The sequence below is a fragment of the Rhea americana genome, unplaced genomic scaffold (genome assembly GCF_003343005.1).
Source record: "Rhea americana isolate MKP2758 unplaced genomic scaffold, rheAme1 scaffold_218, whole genome shotgun sequence".
In the NCBI taxonomy this organism is placed as follows: domain Eukaryota; kingdom Metazoa; phylum Chordata; class Aves; order Rheiformes; family Rheidae; genus Rhea; species Rhea americana.
In genome coordinates this window covers 207572-224797 of record NW_028186321.1, presented here as the reverse complement: position 1 = coordinate 224797, position 17226 = coordinate 207572, and the positions used below count along the sequence as shown (strand labels likewise).

The window sequence follows — 17226 nt, the reverse complement described above, 5'->3', positions numbered from 1 at the left end:
AAGTCTACCCTGTAAACATGACCACAGTGACCCAGAGCTGATAGGATAAGACTCTGAACTGGACATCAGTCTTTTACACTCAGATACATAAATATTCTGTTTTTGAAAAATAGCTAAAGATTTTCCCACAGATTTATAAACATTCTACCATGTCTGGAAACACTGTGTGGTAACATAGCAAAACTTGTCCACTAGTGAAGTGGAGTTTTTTAAAACAAACAAATAAAAAGTGATGGTGGTCACAAAAACATGAAGGCAAGTTTTCTGTAAGATTTGTTGTTGCTTCCTTTTTTTCAAATGAAGCAGTCTGCAGATTTGTAAGAAGGTTCAGAATATTGACAGTCTACCTTCCTTAGCTTTTGTTTCTAAGCTCTTCCACCTTCAACTACAGTGGTGTTTTCTTTATTAGTGTAGTTTATATCTCTAACAAAATCCCATCTGTTTAATTCTGTCCTAACAAGAAAGAAACTAGAATTTAGGGAACATTAGAAACAGTTACAGTGCCATAAACTAGTCATCATAAAGACTAAATTGGGATGAATATGATAAAGGGCTTTTTTCCTCTAAGTTCCTGGTTTTAAAGTCATGATAAAAAAATCTAACTAGAATTTGAAATTTGGTGAAATAAGAATACAGGTGTGATACCAACTGATACTCTTGTAAACACGCAAAATTATTCTTATTCAACAAAGTTTCAACTGCTTTATTTATTTAATGTGCTTTTGAAATGTCCAGATCGGTCCAGAAGTTGAACAAGTATGATACAAAACTTTATCAAAAACRTAATACAACATCCTCATTAATCTCTCAGTGATAAATGGATTGTAATATATTTCCTTCTACAGTCTCAGAGAAATACTAGCCAGTCCTGAAGGTTAAATGCCCCTTCATTTCCCAGGTTGCTAGGATGATTTCCATCTTTGAGATGTTAGCCCTTGCTAACCCTGTATGCACCGGATACCAGGTCTGGGAGCAGAATTCCTATTACATTTCCAAAATGAAGACTGATGCTAAAGTGAAGTTAGCTGCTTTACTCTCATCTCACTCGTCATTTACTGGCCACTGGGTTTCTTCATTGTAATTAAGAGTATAAGTCTCCAACAGTCTTGTAGTGCACCTGAAGCATCAAGTCTAGGTTACCTTAATTGCAGGCCAACATGTTGTACCCAGTGTCCGTATTGTTATCTATAGCTTGCAGTGGACCARCAGATCCTTCCTAATAATTTTTAAYCAAAAGTAATCATTTAATTCAGACTCATGAGATCCTGGTTGCCAGCTATACTAGTTGTACTAACTGTCTATTCCTTCCTAAACCAAACTTTCCACTGCAAATGTCGTGTCAAGCAAAACCAGAAATACACAGCTGTTTCTGTTAGACTTCTCCACTACAAAGTATGCTTTTCCCAGTTTTGACGCAACTCATACTGACGTCTCTTTTTCCAACAGAAAATCAGTACTTTTTCCTTTACAGCAGCTGTCATCAACAAACAACTGTGGTCACTGGATTCCTCAACACATTCACTCACCTTTTGAGCAGTCTCAGTGACACATAAAATTTTCATTGGCAAAAACTTTGTTCAGCCAGAGTTYTTTTTTTTCTTCTGACTTGAAACTGTCCACTCAGAAAGTCTGCTTACTCAGGCTCAAATGAGTTCCCTTGTTTCTACCTCTCAAGTTAATGCTACATATGGAATATGGGGATTTTAGCCTGTATGCCTTCTGTAAGCATAGAGCAATCTGAGCTTGTTTCAGAACCTCTCTTCGGTAGTCCCCTGTATTTCTGCTGCCAAAACATACCACAGCCACTTTTCATATTCTGCACTCTTCTTCCAGGCTGTCAGCATTCTCTAGTATAGAAAGTCATGGTGTAGTTCTCATCACACTCTTAATTTCCCTACTTATCAGGCAACCGGTATATAAAACTGAAATGATCCCTTACACTGAAGGAAAACATGATTTAATAACCTAGGAAGACCAATATTTTTCCAGTAATTACAAAGCTACAGTTGGGAATAGAAATAAATTGTATTTATGATTTTGATACATTAATTTTAAGAAACAGTCTTCTGAACTCAAGGATTTGGTACTCATATAAGCTCTAATGCAGGAGAACAAACAGTTCTCAGTAAGTGCCAACGTTGGCACCAAAGGGCATGCAGGCTGTTACAAATGACACTGTGCTGCAGTGCTTTCTAAGACGAAAGGCTCCTTATCCTTGCTCTTTCAGTGTCTTTTAGAAGGCATTTTCATTCCTCAAGTCAAATAAAAACAAGACAGGAAAGAATCTGTCTCTCACTTGAGATCTGCCAAAAGTGAAWTTTTTTATCCTTTGTATGGGGCAACTACACCACAGACTGTGGGGGCAAAAGGGCTGAAATCTCTTCACAGAAACAGAGTCACAGAATGGTTGAGTTTGGAAGGAACCTCTGGAGATCACCTAGCCCAAACCCCCTGCTCAAGCAGGGTCAGCTACAGCATGTTAGACAGGGTTGCATCCAGGTGGGCTCCTTTAAACAGGAAGATCTGGAACCAACTGGAAGACCCACAGTCCTCCTGAGCCCCTGCCATTCACTAAGCCTAGATCCCACTGTCCTGCCACCTCCGGAACCAGAAACGGGCTATTCCAGAAACAGACAAAATATGAGAAGCTACTCCAGGCTACAAAGTCYCAGGCAGCTTTTTATCCAACAGCTGGTCAATTTTAGATGTTTTAGACCTTACCCTGGAGACKCTAGAGTAAACTGTTGTCCAGCTTGTGGCGAGAAAGATCAGTCAGTTAATCTGTTTTGCATCTTTCATTGCAACTCACTTTGGATAGTGTCTTACTATTTCCCAAATATTTCTAGAAGTCCAATCTATAGCTCCCTTCCTAATGCTTCTGAATGAATCACAATTTTAAACAATGACTTACAGCTGATCTCATTAGAGCTCACTGACCTCATCTGATTAGATGATAATATGGAGGTTATTTACATTCAGTAAATTTGACCTACTGAAAACTACTCTCTGTTGGATCTTCCTRCAATTAAATCCAAATGTCCAGATAGTTCCATCTCATGAAACAATTCTACTATACTTGAGGAGGTAAATGAAGTGAATTTGAACAGAAAAAAATGAATTCTCYGAACTCTTTTTGAAATACAAATTTTAATTTGTAATACACTTTCCTCCATCATCAGGAATTAATCCATAAATAAGAAATCATTCAAAAGTGTGTATTTTTATGTCATTTTTGAAGTGTTCATGGAAAATCAGAGAAAGATGTTTTCTTTATCATAGTAATTATTATATGTAAGAGTATAGCTCATTTGCTATAACATCCTTTTAAGGAGAAAGTACTGAACAGCAAATTACCTTAAGGTCCCGGTTTATATCAAATKGTGACCTGAATTACATTTTCCTGATAGTTACTATCTGTAGCCAGGTTATACAAATAATTTTCTTATGTACACAGATAGAAATTAATTAGTCTTCAACATAGCTTTAAGTAYGTGACATTATAGAAGTATGTAATTACTATGCAAGAATAAGCTGCTTCATATTTTAACATTGCATTGTTGTCTAGTTTTGTGTTCCTTGTCAGATGATATTCAGACTGGAACATAAGCTACGATATGTAATTACCCATAAACAATTATGTAAATATACATAGTGTTGCTTGTTGAAATTAATCATACATTAGCGTTCTGGGGGAAAAAAAAGATGGAAATCGGATGAACTATATTGCTGGTGAAAGCTACACTGAAATTTAATTTCACGATCTGTTTCCATAAAATATACTTGGTGTGTTTAGATTCGCACCAGTTAATAAATACRCCCAAGGGAGGCGTCATTTTGAAGAGAGGGCAGGTAATATTTATAATAATTACAGGGCCATCAAGAGATCTCAAAGTAGCTTATGGAGGAGTGTAAACTGCTTTAATTCACATTTGTGAATAAGATAGTGACTTATGTGAATTTACTAATAAGACCTTGGGCGTGGAGAAATAGATGCTATCTCCCGACTCTGTACTGTACCTCACGTGACAGACTACTTGCATACAGTTTGCAGGGGTCAGCTTGCAGGATAGGGAAAGCAAAGACTTTATTCATATCTGGGGYAATCTACAGGAATTCATTGAAAAGAATGCGTTATCCATTCCCAGTGCCCTGTAAGACGGTGTGAAATTAAATTCTTAATTCTGACTTGGGCATCTTTAACCAATTAATTACACCAGCTTACCTTGGTCCTCGAGCCAGACCGTGGTGCGTCGTAGCCGCACGTCTTTCCTCTCTCGGGYGCTGGCTCCTCTGATATTCATCCGATATTGGCAGCTGCCTGTGGTGGTGRTATGAAACAGTCACAGCATTTTAGGGCAGAGGGAACTTGAATGTACTGTGAACCCCACAAGACTAATGCAAAAACTGCTGAGGACCTTCCCTGACCTTTTGCCCTTTACTTGCTTGCCTGTTTCTTTAAAACGGATTACTTATGGGGTTTTATTTATTTTTTTCTACTGTTACCCTCATGAGGCATTCTTTCCTATGAGTCATGCACACCATAAAGAAATTACTGTTTGGCTCAAAGTTACGCTCCCATGCCTGGAATCAACATTTTTTCAGTGAGAGATAGGAAATGAGCTGAATTTGTGGGTGATTCATTATTTACTATTTTGACCTGAAATAYGTTTTTACCACTAGCTTTAAAAGAAAAGAAAATCATACAACAAAATCACCAAAACACAAAAAGTTGTATGTGACTCAAGACACTATGCATGTTCTTTTACAGCTTTGTTACATCAYATACAATAATAAAACCTTCTATCATTAATGTTGACTTTACATTTTATCAGGATTATTAATGTGATTAATTTCATTCCTGAATTGTGGGTTATTTAAAATACCCTTCAAGAGTATATTTTCTCATATGGCTCAGAAGCATGGCACTGTTTTTGCATCTATATTCTTTTCCTAGTATGATAAGACATAATATGCTGAGATAAGGCATTTTTTAATGTCKGTATTTATCCTGGATAGAAATTAAAATATACACATACAGAGTATTTCTAGACACTAACACCTGTCTAAGATCAGAAACCCAAATTCTGAATAAAATAGAATTCTGGRTGTAAAAAGACCAAATCAGACCAAAATCTAGCAACCAAAATCAGATGCAACAGTCAGAGGCAGAGCACCAGAAGTGACTTGAATCAGGGGACAGTTGAAAGGAATTGTGGAAAAATGTGCAGGGACCCACATCAATGGCTAAGACCTGGAGGAACATGYAGAGGTCTTCTTGCTAGCAGGATTTTTGAGAATATTTAAGGATTACTTCCAGGTGGATTAAAGTAGTTTTCAGCAGTCAGAAATCTCCAAGCAGTGCTATTTGCTTAAGCTGCAGCCTAACAAGCAGATCCCAAAGGCAGCCCAGTCCATCTGGGTTGCYTAAGTCTGAGAGGTCACTACAGCTAATTCTTGTGCATCTCTGTAGAGGCAGGGCAGTAATTTTAACAAATTTTGCTCCTGCGGTTTCAAGGCAATGGCACGGACCTCTGACTCTGAGCTCATAAATATTACAAGGCTGTGATCAAAGCTGATTATGAAAAATAAAAGATGGCTCTCAGAGGAACTGTTTATGTGTTCAGATCAAGGGGCGCCATCTCAATACTATCACTTTTCTCTGCAATTAATTCATCAGAGGGTCTCTGACCTTACTTGGATACCATTTTAAAACTGAAGTTGATTTTTAAACAAGGCCTGTAAAACCATCCTGAAAAATTTGTCACTACATTTTATTTCAGCATAACTTCTCTTAAACATACATGACTGAAGAAGCCTTTTCTCTGTTGTGTAGCTAATGGCTTGGTAACTCTTCCCAGGCTGACATCCTGCCTGCTCCACCTGATTACCCCTTTTTCTTTCAAGTGGTCTGCTTGGTTAACATATTTAGATAATACTGACAGCAATTATGTCAAACATGAATATGGGTTTACTTTTCTGCATCTTGTCAGACCTGCTAACGGTTTGCTGAACGTCAGGGTTTGCCTGTTTTTCTCCAACTCTGTCAGACAGCATACTAAAAGATACGCTGTCCTCCTACTCTTGCCTCTCTGTATGTCAAAGCATTTGASGCTTTGAGGGCTAGACCCTCCTCCATCTCCACTATGATCAGCACCAGTATGTTGATCTGAGCATGTGAGGGGGTCTTGTTCCATACATTACTGTGTGGGGGTCATGACTATCTTAGACTTAGGACCTCCTGTGGATCTATAAATCAATAGTAACTACATAAATGTCATGAATCAGATCTTCACTTAAAGGAGTGAAAAYAATCAGAATCAAGCTCTAAATGCCTTGATTGAATCCTTTACAAGTCATTTTCTAAAATTAGATTTAGACATTTAGGTCATTATAAAGCAGATGCTGCCACAAAACTTGTCTGGATGTAACTAACTGCAGTACCTCTGCCAGTAGAAACAAACTAGAAAATGATGGATAGCTCACCAAATCCTACTRATTTATTCATTTAGACCTAAACCAGTTGCAGACAGTTTAAGTAGTGTATCTCCATCCTCAGCAGATTTTATGAAAAAGGCAGTGACTTTTACTGCAGGAAGCAGAACACATCTGGAACCAAGAAGTCTCTTTTATGGTAGCCATCACTTTGGCTGGGAGGGGAGGAGACAGAAGAAGACATGGGGAAATGAATTTTACAGAAATACGCCACRTTGTGCTAAAAACAAAATTGAAACTAAACTATTATTCAGAATGCTTTCTCGTGATTAAAGTGGAAGTTAGAAATGGTTTCTCCTCCCTTAATAGCCACCCAGGATAAGGCAGTATATGCACAAGTATTGCCAACTCATGCAATTTTTTCACAAGTCACATGATGGTTGGCTAGGAGGAGTAGAGTAATTGAACGCCCTGTACCCTGGAAGCTGCTAAATCAGAATTCACTTGTTTAAAAAAATCAAAACTGTCTTTCTAGTTCCAGAGAGTCAGAGAAGAGTCTGAATAAATCATCCCAAAATATTTTGAATCTTGGAAAGCCAAAGTTAAACAAGACATACAACTATAACTTACAACAGCAATAATATTTTAYGCCATCCCTTGACTTTTGGAATCCAATTAATTTTTCTGAATGGTAGTGAGGACAACTAGCACAAGAATGCTATCTGACATTTTTATATTTTTGCTTGGCTGCAAGTAGTTTAAATGATTACTTCAGAAAGATCAACTTCCAATTGGGCTTCTGCTTGTACAGAAGAGATCGGGGGCCTGTTGCCCATTGTTAGACATGTCAGGGATGATTTTTTAATTACAAGATTACAAGATACTTTGAGGCTATTAGAGCTGCCCAAGTTAGAGAAGTCCTTAGACTCCCTTCCCACTCTTCATCAGGAGCAGAGATACAGGTCAATGATCTCCGCTTCCCATTCAAAGTGATAGTCTTTGGTTCTACCAGTTGAGTAATCTGCTCTAGCTGCTATGGTTCTTTGGCTAATTAAAAACAGATCATTTTTAGTCTTTTTAATCTTGAATGAGTGGTTTAAAAAGATCTAGCAGGTATTACAAAATGAAACACTAATCAAAAGGTGCTGTAGGACTGCAGTGAATATAGCTTTTGCAAGCTATTTTACAGGAAATGAAATCTCAATGGCATTTCTATCTCATTTCTGAACAAGCCCAACCACGTTCCTCTTCCTTTTCAGAACTTGAACGATGTGTAGAAAAAGTATATACATTGCTACTGTGAGCTATGTTTTTGTTCATTGTTAATGCAGTGAAAAATACAGAATTTTCACAGTTTCCTTGGTAAAGTGAACTGTTAATTATAAGTAAGAATTCTGTAAATACAGGATGCACACGTTACATGAAAGAATGTTATTAAATCTGCAAAGTCAAGTCTTCAAAATTAATGAAATGACATGATTAAAAATTCTCATGCAATAGTAATCCAGGAGCCTTTTGTATAGGTCTTATAAAAAGCATTTACTTACATAACTAAAGACTCATTTTTTTTCATTGGGTCCCTGTTTCAGAGTGGAGAATTATACAAAAAATGAGGTGTTTGCATGTTCTGTTTCATTCCTGTTGCCTATGGCTTTATCTTGCTGCATGCTGTTTAGACCCCTCTTTGAATGCTACTATTAGTTTCTCTGTGATTCTCATCTCAACCTTGCTCAGCAAACCTCACAGACTTTTATTAATGATGTACTTTTTCACCATTTTGAGATCTGAAAATTGAACTCCTCCGTATTTACCCATGGGGACCCAGGGACAGAGGGGAACGAACATCAGAAGTATCTATCTTTTATGGTCCATTGAAGCCTGAGACTTTTTATTTTTTCAGAAGACTTATAAATGTGTAGCATTTCATTTATTTGACACTCAGTCTTACTTGGTTTCAGTTACAGCTGTGAGTTACTGACAGTTCTGGGGCTCAGAATCTACTGTTTCCAGAAAACAACCAACAGATAACTGGTGACCACATGGGGAACTGAGACTGAGTCAAGCTATCCAGGCATCAGGTATTACAGGCAGCCCAGCCTTTTTTCCTAACCCAGCTGATGGCCAGAACAGGTCCAGCCTGTGCAGTTACATAGGTTGGTGTCACACAGGAAAAAAAAAAGTGTAGTWTGTGATCTTGGAATTGCTTGCTCATAGTGCTGACTTATGTGAGGCTGATTTAGGATTGAGTAAATCTCCTTTTGGGGTATTCCTAATTTAATTGTATGTTTTAACATATTTTTTGTATAGCTTCCTTTATGTCTAATCACGGTAATTACATGAAGAAAGTTGATGACAGACTTACTGGACTGAGTGCTCTTTAGCATATATTCTATTATCTGTTGTCACAGGTATGAGAATGCAAGTTCTGGGTTGCATACTTTAAATGTAGGAAAGACTAACCAAAACTATTAGCAGCTATTAATAGAATTTCATGTTAAGGGAACAGAATGGATTTGTGTTAGACCTAGAGTGAAAGTTAGCAGTGTGTTTTGGAGGTAACAGTTCAGAACAAAAGAGAAAGAGGATCCAGGGCTTTTTTAGCCACATTTTTGCTGTTGCAACATTTCAAAAAGTCGAAGTATAAAATATGTTTGCTGGATACTAGTCTGGGTTTTCAGCACAACTCACTGAACTGGCCYGCTTAATGTAATAATCATTTGTGGCTTGGAATTCTTGTCTGCTTAGGTGACTGAAATTCAAAATATTTCAGTGCACTTCTTGCTTGTTTTTATTAGACTGAGATTTTCCAGTGTAGCTGCATCTTTCAGGTGTGGCATATTATTTGTATTAGACCTGAGGCAGCATTCAACAAATATGAGCCAAATCAGAGGCAGGCACACTAGATCTCAAAGAGAAAAGGCATTATGAAGCATTAATGCTTATTTACCTTAGAAAGGAGCAATTCAAACAACATACTTTCTTCCAGAGTTCCAGTTTCCAGAGTTGTTGTTTAACTCCTTTATTTCCAAAGGCTGCTGTATTCCCAGGCAATACCATAGCTTAGACAAATCACCATTTCCGCTTCAGAAAATGGAAGTGGTGTGCAATTGTTCTTTTTTATTCTTTCTTTCTTTTTTTTTTGTGGGAAAAACAATTTCTAAGTTCCTTTACCACTTTCTGAGTTGAGATACAATGACACAGATGCCCAGTCAACTGTGACCTCTCGCAATGTGGGGGAGAAGATATGATGGAATTATAGCTCGTTTCTAATTTGTAATGATCCCCTTTAAATATAGTACCCAGAATCCGTGAATGTACTGCAGCTCCGAGAATCAAATGACTAATATTTCTCTTTCATTTCCTTTAGAAGTTGTTGCAGTTGCAGTGTTCAGCTGACGTGCATATACATATTCTTTGCAACAAGAACATTTATATCACTTTAAAATGCATCAACAAAAGGCAGCATATGGAAAATTTTGATTGAACCAATTGGGAAGTTACATCAGAAACAGAGACKTTTTTCCTTGCCTTCTGTGGATGCTGATTTTCTTCACTACCAATTATTTGGGGAAAAAGTAGTAATTTTCCTTTTTTGCTCAATGCCATCTAAGCCCTAAGGATCAATAACTTATGGTGGCATGACTGTTTAGTCTGCCACCAGCAGCACATTCTTCCAGCRAAGAGACTTCTTCATCTTGAATCATTTATTTCTTATTAATTATTACTTAACAAAAGTTGTTAGTTATGTATAATATATAGCTGTTCTGAACAGTTTTTCACGCCATTTGCACTTAACTCTGAAAAAYAGTCCTGAATCACCTTTCATAGATCTCAATCACATTTGGCTATCATTAGATATAAAATACAAGTTTTACAGTAAAACAATTTATTACCTTTCCCTCCTAGAGTTACTGGTTTTAATTATTTACCATTTAGYTTATTAGTAGTAACCAGCTGCTTATTCTTGTCCTGCTTGTGATTGTGTTATTTGTTAATGCCAGTGACAGAAAGAGAAGTTACTACTCTAAGAGTGGAAACAATCTTAAATCAAATTCAGTCCTGACTTGCATCTCACACAGTCTCATTAATCTAAAAGAGGATATATTGGCTTGTGAATTAGCAAGGGCTTAGCCTTAAATTCTTACTCCAACAAAAAAAATCAAAGTGAACCAACTATACAGATTTARTAAAGAGTGTTAATGATTACAGAAGGTTAAATGACTGGTATTATATGGAGTACAGCTTTCTTTCAATTTACCTCTGAGGTTGCTATAATTCATAAGYGCAGATAGCTGCACCTTTCAATTCCTGAAGAAAATAATGGTTCAACTTAACAAGTGTGTTTTATGTAACTGAATTTGAGGTGATGTAATTGATGCACCTTTTTGCCTCCAAACAGGTAATATATAACGAAACACTTTACTTAATATTTACAGACAATCAATTAAAAAGAGAAGGAATAATTCTGAGTYGCTATTTCTGCTAAAACAAGAAAAATCTACTGACCTGACAAGAATAGGATGTCTAGTGTCATACAGAGTGTGCCTATGTCAGACGGTATTTCTTCCTGCACAGCAGAAAAAGATGACTGCGGCCTGTGCTGGATTCATAAACATWTAAGATTTTTAATTTCATTACAGGAGTTCAAATTCTGGTATTCACAGGTACTTCATCACGCTGTCATAACTGCAGTCAGTCCATCAATGTATTTGTCATTCCCTTGTGATTGTTTTACTTGTATGGGATCCAAGGACCAATCTTGCMACGTTTGTTCTGACATTAACATCCAGCCTTAGGAGAGTAATGACATTATTTTTTACATGTACAAACTGCTGTGATTTTTAAAAACTTCTCTTGCTTAAAAAATGYTTCTTTTCTTCCCTTCCTCATCCTCATCCTCTTTTACTGGAGTGACATGAAGAGCACTATGACTTAGTCATATTTTCAGTGATAGATTGCTAATCTGATACGTCATTACCCTGGAAAAAGACTCATACGATTCAGAAGGTGAAATTCTCAGTTAGGTAAGAGAAGAAGCACTTTGTTGTGGGCCTCCAGTTTCCCAAATCATTACATCCAGAACACTCACTGTAATTTTTAGAGAATTTTAATGTGCTTGTTATTCTCTTTTCCTTCCAGATKTTTTACACATTGATTTGACAACAGTTAAAATAATTCCTGACTTTCTAAATGAAAGATTTTAAAAAGACAGAGACAGATCAAATGAATAAAGTTTTAAAACTTTCCAAACCATTTGTCAGATCATTCTTTTTCTGTAGCAGGAGGTTGGCAACAGTGACCTGTGCTGGGAACTGTGCAGTGCATCAGCATAGCCTGGTATTTGTAGGGTAATTTTCATTTTGAGTATAACTCTTCACTCATGGAAAAACAATCTAAGTATTTTGGGCTGGTCCGTGACTTTATCTTCCTTGAATTAAAGACCGTCTGTTTCAAAATAAATGTGGAGAAACTTGTATGATAATGTTTTTATCCTTTCTCCTCATCTTTGCCTGTTCTTTGAGAGGCAGAAGTCATTTGAAAAGAGTTCTTATGAGCTGTTTATGAAGTGGGTGGTTGGGCTTTTTCAGTGTGTGAAATTTGATGCTCAGCTTTAAAGAATCCTGCAATTCTACTACTTCAGCTTCCAAAAATAAGGAGGAATTTCATGTCAAAAATTAATGTTAAGATATGAAAGTAAATTAGACTATRAACCAGAATATCATAACAGTTGCCTCAGACAAATGTCAAACATCCCTTTGAAATGTAGTATGTTGGAAGACACATACACAAAACAAAATCTAAACAGCTATATTTAGTCTAGATAGGAAATTAGCTTGAGGTTAAGTAAAGTTTTCTGCTACTTTGTTTTGGTTTTAGATTACCCAAGAGATATTCCTTCCTGGAAAGGGAAATAGGACAGAGATACACAGTTATTTTTTAATTCCTTCGTTTACATGGTATTATTTCAAGTAAGTTTTAGAGTGTGTTTTGTGATTTAAACCTTACTGGCAAGGGTTTGAAATTTCAATAACAGTTCTGTATGCACGACAACACCATTTTAGCATCTATCTCCTTTATGGTGGTGCACATTTGTTCTAAACCCTTACCTACTGTGAACATTTGTGGAMAAAATAAAGTTTATTTAAACGTATTAAAAATTTATTTATAAATATTATTTCTACCTAGTAGTTAGAATCAGTATTTATACTAGTGATCAAAAAGTGACATCCCAGAATAGATAAAAAAGAGTGAGCTCTGATATGTAACCTCTAAGCCAGAGAAGACGGAGCTCCATAGAATCCAGCAGTTCCAGCCAAACCAAAGCAAAATCTCATGCACAGTGTTTCTGGATTCATATTTTATCATCTACCCTAATGTTTTTGCTTTGGCACCATTTTGCTGAGATATGCTCTACACCTAAACCCTGGATCTGAGCAATCACAAATGGCTGTGTATCTGTTTGCATATGGCAACCCAAATCTAAAATTTCAGGTCTTTTTGATTAAAGATGCCAGTTAAAGTACTATAGCTCTCTCTTTGTATATATGTAATTCAGGGTAGAAGTAACTGTAGCAAAGCACACAGTAACAGGTTTATTTACTGATCCAGGATATAAATCTAGTACTTAAGCAAATGTGGACTGTTTAAGCAAAAATGAAGCATGAGATACCCTAGAAGGGATTCTGTTTTGAAAGTTGGGGACTTCAGGGTTTTGTTTAACAAGGGTATACAGTCATTTCTTGTAACAGCTGGAGAAGTGATTGGAAAGGAAGAATTCGCCTCAGTATTTGTATAACAAAGATTTCTTATTCACTTTAATGACAACCCACCTTAATATTTCAATAACTGTGCACCATATTACAGCTACTCATATGGACCAGAATGAATTTGGTAACCAAAAAGCCACCCATAAGTGACTGTGCTGTCCACTGCAAAGCCCATTCAAGTCCCAATTTTTAGATTCAGCAGAAGTTGAAATCCTACTCCAGGGTACGACTGTGTCCCAGAGGAGTGCACAGCCATCATATTACGTGTGCTGGCTGGAAAGTACTCACAGGAAAGAGTTGTTCCTAAAGCCTCATGTGGACTAGTCCCATCGGAATAGGAACATGAACAAAATGTGCAGAAACAGAATGCAGCAATTGTTATCAGCACATCCGCTGTGCTCCTGACTAGGGGAAACTGGTACCCCCTCCCTTAAGCCTTGTTGTGGAAATTTATTTTGGTGAGTAGCTGAGGGATCCTTAGCCAAAACTAGTGAAACTACTTTGATGGCATTCAATACTTAGGGACTTTCACAGTTGCTGCAATTCAGGTTAAACTATAATGCAGTGGAMTCTCCCTTTGAAGACTTCTATTTACTTATGCCAAGGTTATTCTTTCAGAGGAAGTGATAGGAATGTACAATTTTCGAGCAGGAAATACCACTGTCTCTATAACTCAATGTGTATGAACATAGGGCGTTACAATGGCATTTCCTTGGATAGGCAGCTGTTAAAACCAAACTCTCTCCTTCTTGCAGGCAAACATCTGGAGAGTTTGCAGGAGATTAATTTCTCTCTAGCACCTTGGCTGACACAGATCATATCCAAGCACTACCATGCAGTGAATTGGAACAATYCTTTGGAACAAAAATGGGAAATTAATGTTTTTCTTGAAACTCAGATTATTGTACTATAGTAATTATATTATATACTAACAAGGTCCCTTGAAGTCCTGGCAAGATTTGTGCTGTGTTATGTCAGAAGTTGTACAGAAGGGTATCAAAAGCAACTTCTGGACTGAAAAGCTTTTTCTTTCCTGTTATATGTATTAAACAGCTTTGGTAATACTCCTTGGGTATTAGGTACAACAGTAAATGATGCAGGGTACTGATGCCAAAAAAATAGATGAGGACAGAAATGAAGATATGTTTAGCCTGCTGGCTAGACTAATGTTATCCTTACATGCCCTTTATAAATATTTTTTTTTTTTACTTTCTGCAAGTTTCTGAAGAGTGCACTGTATTCAGAACATCCAGTTTTCTTTCTGAAACAGTGTGTTCACTAACATCTTATGAGACATTCCTAGTATTTAATTATTAATATTTTTAAAGTATACATGAGTTTGTTCCTCTCTGTGCAATGTTGCAGATTCTTGAGAATTTTAAAGATAATYTGATAAAGTCTARGKGAACTTTTAGGTAAAGCTTTCCCTTGCAGCTTAGCCTACTGTAAAAGCAGTGAAGCCTAAGCTGGCTGGTTGCCCTGAAACAGGACAACAGCACTCACGTGCATTTCCACTGGTCCTGCTTGGGGTGCAGTCTTCTTTRATGGTGGGGTGGCAAAGAGCTGTGACAATCATAACAATTTCTGTGGCAAAATCTCAGCCCTTCTGTCCTTGTCTCTGCTCTCTCACTAAATATTATGGTGATTCAGTTTTTTTTAGGCAATTGGGATAGTCAGCCCTACAGCAGAGACAGAGGCAGTGACAGGGATGACTTTCCCCTTCATCACTGTCAGTGCTCTTTGGGACCATTCAGTTTTACCTCCTTCACAGTGGGGATGGTGAATGTTTGCTGTAAGATGCTTGCCAGTTTGGAACTGGGATGTACAGCTCTCATCTCATTTGCTGTAGACACATTAATCTGCAGCAGGCTTAATCCAATGTTCACAGGAAGAAAGTCAACAGGAAGGTGTACTAATCATATGGCATATTAAAGAAGCCCACATACTTAAAATCCCCTTTCAGTCACTACCAGAATGAACTGATTTCAACCAGTTACTGATAAGTGAATTAGGTTTTGYTGCTATGCATCAGTCCCATGCATGAACCAGATTATCCATGCAGTTCTTCCTTGGGGCCAGCTCCGCCTCTGTTCACAGTCACAGATACAYTGCAAAATGAGATTCAATCATCTGCTCTACTTCCTAGTCTTAAAATTATTCTCCYTACAAATTTAGCTAATTTATACTTAATTTGTTTTGCTACTTGAAAAGGGTCACAGATTGGACATTCTAGCAAACAGCTGCGCTTTTTACAAGAAAAAAGTATGTGATTCATAATTTTCCAGAAATATGCACATTACACACATAACATACTGGTATCTTCTGGAAAATATGCTGAATTTTGAGAATTTTACCATATTGTTTATGTTTCTCTGCTTGCATACCTATTCAAGCATGACACCAAATGTCATCACTTGCAAGGAAGAACCACTGTCGTCTGTCATGTAACCACCGTTCTCCAGCTGAAAGGAAAAGAGAGCGAGTTGCAACTTACAACACATGTTGGTTATATAGTCTGTAAAAGCTGTGCAAGGGGAGTGCTGGCAACACATGATTAATATCTGTTGCTTTACAAGCGAGGCCAGTTTAGCAGCAACTACTTGAGCACTTTGCCACAGTCACTCTTCAGTAGTTTTGGTCAGCTAAGCAACTAGTGACACARGTCCAGTTCTCCACTGAATTTTACTGTGTTGTAGTTTACAGCTCCAAAAAGTGATTTCAAAATGGTGCAGTTTTGTAATGGATGAATATGTACTCATTGTGGTCTCAACAGAATGATCATTATCTCTGTCTTGTATTYGAAGTGGTTCATGTAGACCTTACTTTCTAAGAAGGTATGGGCAGGTTTAGCTCAGTTTGTTAGAGYRTGGTGCTGCTAATGCCAAGGTCAWAGGTTCAATCCCTGTAYGGGCTATGCTGAGGTTGGACTAGATGAYCTCCAGAGCTCCCTTCCAACCTTACCATTCTATGATATCTTTAAACTATTTCTTTGACTTGATGTTACAAGAAAATTTTTCTTGTTATATTTTTTGTGACATTTGATCACATTTATYGAGGTCATCCGGTACCTGCGTTTTACTTCTTTAGTTGTCTTTTAGAAATTATGATACCATGAGGAAATAATTTCCATTTATGAATTCTTCTTTGAGATAAAAGCAGTCAGACATGAAGGGTCACCATAAAGCTTTTACAATGAAGTAAGGATTCCCATAGCACAAGTGGTGTTTTGGTCTGTTTATGAAATAACCTTACTTTAAAGTAGTAATTTGATGTTGAGGAGAAAGGAAACAATTACAACAATTTCTCACTGTGATACAAGTATATTCATGCTTTTTCTGCCTTCTAACTGCAAAGGTAATATTTTCATATGCATACGCATCATATCATGTAATTACCACACAAATATTAAATGTATAATGCGCAAGGATATTTTGTTGATATTTTAAACACTTGATGATCCAAAAATACCAAGATACGCATAAAAAAGTGGGCTGTCAGGTGTTTTGCAGGGCCAGTTTTCAGGAAGCTGGTTTCTGAATGCGTGCAAACATTAAGTGTCAGGAAATGTGTTCCATTACCTCCTTTCTAATGAAGCTCCRTATCATCAACTGGACGTGATAGAAYAGCCCACCTTTGGAATGTAATGTATTTTCTAATTCTTTTCTCCATAAAGAGAACATAGAAAACAGCATTAAAGTATCTCTACCTTCAGCAGTAAGCTGCATGTTGAGATGCTGACCGAGATTATCATAGTACACATGTTGTTGCCATTTAATTATTCCCTTTCCTGTAAAGAGTCTGGCTTTAATTAAATGGCAAAACAAAGTGAGAACTTCTCTGCAAGCCATTTTAAAGTGCTCACTTCCTCTTCTGTGCTCTGTGGTTTATTAGATTTGAATGAGTAATAGGATGGTTTCATTTGTTTAGTTAAATTAAAGTGGTCAGTAACAATTTCCTGTCTGAATAAACCATGGGCCTATTAATAATATTGGTGATKGCTGTAAATATGGTTTTTGCAATACATAGG

At 37.1% G+C, this 17226-nt stretch overlaps 1 long non-coding RNA gene across 2 annotated transcripts in view; it reads right to left on the bottom strand.

The window, feature by feature from the left end:
* Positions 1–15665, bottom strand: part of LOC146595684 (uncharacterized) — a 36669-nt gene extending 21004 nt beyond the window's left edge. Inside the window, exons 1-3 of one of the 2 annotated variants that reach the window (XR_014895875.1) lie at positions 15584–15665; positions 10939–11032; positions 4223–4318 (exon numbers count right to left, since the gene is read on the bottom strand). This is a non-coding gene — a long non-coding RNA (uncharacterized LOC146595684). The remainder of the gene's footprint in view (positions 1–4222; positions 4319–10938; positions 11033–15583) is intronic. The other variant, XR_014895876.1, reaches the window with a different exon arrangement.
* Positions 15666–17226: the final 1561 nt, after the last annotated feature.